At 46.5% G+C, this 5,950-nt stretch overlaps 1 pseudogene; it reads right to left on the reverse strand.

The window, feature by feature from the left end:
* Positions 1-1,863: 1,863 nt before the first annotated feature.
* Positions 1,864-3,964, reverse strand: LOC142863472 (dnaJ homolog subfamily C member 14 pseudogene; annotated as a pseudogene).
* Between the last annotated feature and the right edge of the window lie 1,986 nt (positions 3,965-5,950).

Genomic DNA, 5,950 nt, shown 5'->3' on the forward strand with positions numbered 1-5,950 from the left:
ATGCACCCCATATTTTCTTTATCCCCTCACCAGTGGATGGGCACTTAGGTTGATTCCATATCTTTGCAATTGTCAATTGTGTTGTGATAAACATATGAGTGCAAGTCTTTTTGATATAATGATATCTTTGCCTTTGGGTAGACCTCCAGTAGTGGGATTGCTGGGTTGAAGGTAGATCTACTTTTAGTTCTTTGATAAATCTCCATACTGTTTTCCATAGAGGTTGTACTAATTTGTTAGTACAACAATTTTTGCAATTTTTTTTTTTTTTTTTTGAGACAGTCTAGCTCTGTTGCCCAGGCTAGAGTGCCGTGACATCAGTCTAGCTCATAGCAACCTTAAACCTCTGGTTCAAGCAATCCTCTTGCCTCAGCCTCCCAAGTAGCTGGGACTATAGGCACATGGCACTATGCCTGTCTAATTTTTTTTTTCTATTTTTAGTTGCTCGCTAATTCTATTTCAGTAGAGACAGGGTCTCGCTTTTGCTCAGGCTGGTCTTGAACTCCTGACTTCAAGTGATCCTCTTGCCTCAGCTTCCCAGAGTGCTAGGATTATAGTTGTGAGCCGCCGTGCCCAGCCAAATCCTTGCAAGTCTTAAAAAATAAAGTCCAGAACTGTAGGTTTTCCTGTGAAATATTATAATTTCTAAATGTTGAAAACCAGTTCAAATAAAAACCAATTTGTTTAGTCCAAATAAAGTATTCATGGTCAGACAATCAGATATACACAGTCTGAAGGGAAGGATCTCTTTTAGCACGATTTTAATTCTCTCCCTACCCCACTCCAGGAATGAACATTGTTAACAGTGTACATATCATTCCAGACCTTTTATTTTCCTATGAACTTACATGCACTTAGGTAGATGTACACAGTTTTGTTTTCTGGTGTGTGTTTAACCTCAGTGGGATCTTACTATGCCTGTTGCTTTATGACAGGCTCTTTTCAGCTAACAATTGGCCTCAGATCTTTCTATGTCAATGCATAGAGATTCATGAATGAAACACAAAGAGAGAGAGAGAGATTGATTGATTGATTGATGGCATTTTTCATGGCAGTTATACAGTTGCATAGTTGTGCCAAGTACCTAATTCCCCAGCACTCTGGGTGAAAACCCCTTTATGGGAATCCTTTTGCATTTGGAAGACGGGTGGCTTTGTAATGCAACAGCTCGGCTACTGTGCACTATGCACTATGCGCTTGGCTATGTGCACTACATTTCCAGAAACCCTTTTTCTGTGCGTTTCCAACCAGGTTGAGCCTCCTGGGAGACTCTTGGGAGGCGTGGAGGGCAGCAGCGGTTCTGTAGCTCATATGTGTTATTGCTTAATCACCTTGGGGGTGTGAAGGGCAGTGGGTCCTCCAATCAACTGCTCCACCTTCCCCTGGGGGCCCTGTAGTGCCTCCAGCTCCTGGGCCAGATGTGTGTATTTACTGTGGGACATTCATACCACTAACACCAGAGGCAACCGCCATGGGTTTCAGGCCAGCCTCCTGTGTTCTAGAGTGTTCTTGCTCTTTCTAACCTAACATCCCTTTTCCCTTCCCTGCTGTCTTCCCTGAGGACTTCAGGCTCCAGTCAGATACGAAGACAACAGCCTTACAGAGATTGCTAACTCACAACTTCATAAGGCAATTTGCTTTTATATATTTACATAGAAACGTGAAATTATCTCTATATAATGTATCTATCTGTCTATCTTTCTATCTACCTGTCTCCTAGTGGTTTTGCTTCTCTCTGATCAATACAGAAGGAATACCACCAAGGAATATTTCATCAGAATACCACCAACAGCTGCAACAAGAATATTAAGAAATATTTTTGAGAGCTTTTTTTTTTTTTTTTTTTTTTGGGCTGTACACAGCCCTTTTGACTCCCTGACATTGATTTGAGGAAAGAAGAGAAGGAGTATCAACGTTGGAAGGGCCTCCTAACTTTCTTCCGCTGCTTCGGTTTGGCTTCTCCCTTGGGTACTGTGCTGTTAGGCTTAGAGGCTGCAGTGGCCCTGGGGCCAGGCTGAGGAGCTGCAAATAAGTTCCCATTGGACATCTGGCCTGGGGGTACTTGAAAGATCTGGCTCAAGAAATCCTGAAGGTCAGCAGGAGGGGAATCTGGGGTGGCTCTGTAATGTCATACACCTTTCCATCCATCAATGCAAAGTAGGTGATCTTGAGGCCCCACATGCTTGACTCTGCCCAAAAGTCTCCTTCTTCAGTGGGATGTAGCCTCTTACACTCAGCACAGTATCTGGCATTCTTAGGTTCCCGGTCCATTTCAAACCTCCTATGCTTTCCTTGGCATCGGCTACACATCATAGTATTCATTGCCTCCTTGAGGTCATCTTGTAGCTTGGACAGAAACTCATTCACTGACTGGCTCAGCTCATTCTCTGCCATTCGTTTCACCTCATATTCCTTCCGCCTTTCAGCATTGCTGACAATGTCCCAAGCTGCCCGCAATACCTTGAAGGCCTCCTCAGCTCTCGGATGATGATTTTTGTCAGGATGAACCATCACTGCCAGCTGTCTATAGGCCTTCTTCAGTTCAACATCTGATGCTGTAGCTTCAACGCCCAGCACATGGAAAGGGTTTAACTCATCCTCAGGAACCCCAGCCATGGTCAACAGTCGAGCCACTTCCTCTTCAGGCTGGCAGTAGTGCCCACTAGCTACAGGTGTATCCCCCTGCCTGTTAGTCCTCTGTTTGACCCAAGGCAACTCCAGCCAGCCCCACTGAACTATTCTTACCAGCTGCTGCCACAGCCTGCTATCTCTCAACAGCATCAAGCAACGCTGCAAGGCAGGAGAATCCAACCAAGAGAAGAGCCAGGTGGCCTTATCCCTCCAGCCTAATCGGTCACCCAGTCCCACCAGAAACCACCAGCCCAACTGTAGACAGCCCAAAAAGAGGGCTACAGCCAAAAGCAGCAAAGCACCCAGTAGCCTAAGGAGACGGGTAAACAACCCTGCCCCATAGTAAAACCCCTGGCTTAGAAATTGGAATATCACCTGGGCCCAGCCACCCAGCCGCCCTGCCCAGATTCCCACCCAAACTCGAAAAAGGTCCAGATCACTGCTTTTCAGCTGCCTGCATGCATAGATGAGGTGGCCACAAGTTTCTACATACTTTCCCACCAATACCAGCAGTTCAATCAGGCCCCAGAAACCCGCCTGTCCAAGCTGGCATAGTTCCTCTGCTCCCCACAATCCCAGGCCTCTGCGCTTATCTGCCTGACTTCGTTTCTGCCCTAGCCGATGTCGACCAGGGAATCTGGGATCTCTACGTCCACCCTCCCGAGTATCTTCCTTGGTTGGAAAGCGGTGCTGCTGTTTGCGGGATGGGGGCTTTTTTCCACTGGACACACGTGAAAAATCACTGGGGAACTTAAGAGGTTCCTCATCATCATATTCCTCTTCCAACTCTTCATCTTCCCCCAAGGCTGGAGAGGTACAATGGTGGCAAAAGTTGCTAGAAGAGCCATCTCCTCCGTCAGTGTAAGGCCCTTCAGGGATTCCAGGGGTTCCCTGGCAGTTGCAAGCAGATGGAATGGAAAGAAAAGAAGGGTTCCCATCCTCCTGGTAACCAGCCCCATTCTCCCTTGAGAGTTCCTGGTCCACTCCTGACTCTTCTTCTGAAGATGCCTCACTCTGATCAGGGTCCTCTCCGTCCCTAGGTGGTCCTGGACCCCTTGGGGGGGCCATGGCTTGGATCCGACCAATGGGCTGGGTTTGGGGGCTGTGTGTACTTAGGACCAGAGTGCTCTGTGAGGCAGCGGGTACCATTAGGAGTCTCTGCTGAGTCCCTGAGTCCTGAGAATGAAAGTATTTCAGGGTCCACAGAGGGTCCTAAAGTCCTGAGGGGGGCACCACCACTGTGGTGGGCTCCACACAACCCTCCTTCTCCGGGGTGCTTCTGGGCCATGACCCCGGGGCTTCCTGAGGGTCTTAGGTCACAGCCATCATGATAAGTTCTAACTCCTCCCCCTCGAGCAACTGGGCCTGGGGCCAGGGGGAGCTACGAGAGCAGCTCCCCCGGCTCCGCCTCCCGCTCACACTCTGCTTCCACCTTCCGTCCCCCCCCCCCCTCCCCGGCCGCCGACTTCATTGAGAGCTTTTTAAGCGTCAGGACTATGCACCTTTAGGCATAAGGACTTATTTAATCCTCGCAATAATTCTACCCTCCAGGACTATTATCCCCATTTTGCAGAAGGGGAACCCAGATTGAGAGAGGTGAAGTCCCTGGCCTGCCGTCATGGAGCTAGAGTGTGGCAGAACCGAATGCCAGTCCGAGTTTGCTCAAGCCCAAAGCCCGGGCTTTAAACTGTTGCATTGTACTGCTTGCAGGAGGAGTGAACTCCAGCCACACTTAACATTAGGCATGTGTTTTATGGACATTCTGATGCGTGAATGCTGGGGTACCCTCTAACTGCAGAGGAAGAGGGGAGAGCATGCTTGCTTTGGAAACAAGATGTGCCTTGAAGGTCATGATGTCTTTGAGGGTTTGGTTTACAAGCCACTGTGACATTTTCACTGACTCATAAAAGAGGCCCCCTACTTGGCCTCCTTCTGGAAGCTACTCACAGCGCAAATGTGGTCTTCCTAGAGTGCGGAGATGACACCAGTATTCCCAGGAAGGTGTGTTGAAATTGTCTGGGCCATACACACCGCCTCTCTGCCGGCCACCCCTATCAGCACCATGGTGCTCGTTTTGCAGGGGCTGAGCCCGATTGGGGCTAGAGCTTGTGGTTTAAAATTTACCAGTTCAGGGGAGACTCTTCTGCCCCAGTGTGCACTAAGACTGGTATGTGTACCACGAGTTATGCATAGGCTAGCTTTAGCTGGCACTGAATGTTAAATACAGGCGAAACCTCACAGTTATTCTTTTCCCAATGTTTAGCTTGCTGATCATGGCTGGGAGAAAGTAGGTCTGGTGCTAATATGTTTTAACTCTTCTCTAATATTGGACAATCTACCTTTGAATAAGAAAAAGCAAATCATAGCCTGAGAGTCTTCAGTAGACTGCAGTTATCTATAGAAAATTTAGTAGCATCCGCTACATTTATTCCTTTTTATTTGCAGTTGCCTTCTAATAATGGTAGGAGATAGTGGTTTTTCCATTTGTACGTTATGTGTTAGAATTTTCCTAAGTAAAGAGATGTGAGTCAATTTAAAGAAATACATAATAGCGCAGCTGTTGTTTGTTGAAAATCGTTAAGGAGGCAGAAAGACGTGAAACGATCAGCATGGGGAACCAACTTCGCAATGTTCTATTGTTCCATTTCTGTGGATGCATCTGGGCCCAGGTCAAACCCATCATAGTAATTGCTCAATAAATATTTGTTGAATGAATGAATAAGTGTTTCAAAAAGCCATCTCCTCCCCTTGCAGCTTGATGGGACTCTTCCCACCTGGAAACTCACAGCACTTATTGGGCCTGTATTCATTCAATAAGCATTTTTTGGCACCTACTGTGTGCATGGTACCAAAAATGCGGGAATCAGCCAACAGGATGCCAAATGTTAGACAATTAAACGAGTACCTTGTGTGACAGTGCTTATATTTTTATTATAATTTTTTATAGTGATATGTACTTTTTCATGTGGAGCTCCTATTTTCCTGATTAATTCTAAGCTCCTTGAACCCAGGGTCCAGATGCCATACTGAGACCATTAGAGAAAATAAGAATGGAAAAGGAAAAAATGGAAACAAAGAGAAGTTGGTAACACAGCTAGACCTGTGCTGTTCCAGATGGCAACTACTAGTCTCCTGTGACTATTGAGTCCTTGGAATGTGTCTGATCTTAATTGAGATGTGCTTTGAGTGTAAAATTCACACTGGGTTTCCAAGACTTCATATGAAGAAAAGGATATACAATATCTCATTTATGATTCTTTATAAGGCCAAAGGTTGATGTTATATTTGGGATATATTGGGTTAAGTAATATGTGTTATT

This window comes from Microcebus murinus, chromosome 22, assembly GCF_040939455.1.
Source record: "Microcebus murinus isolate Inina chromosome 22, M.murinus_Inina_mat1.0, whole genome shotgun sequence".
Lineage (NCBI taxonomy): Eukaryota > Metazoa > Chordata > Mammalia > Primates > Cheirogaleidae > Microcebus > Microcebus murinus.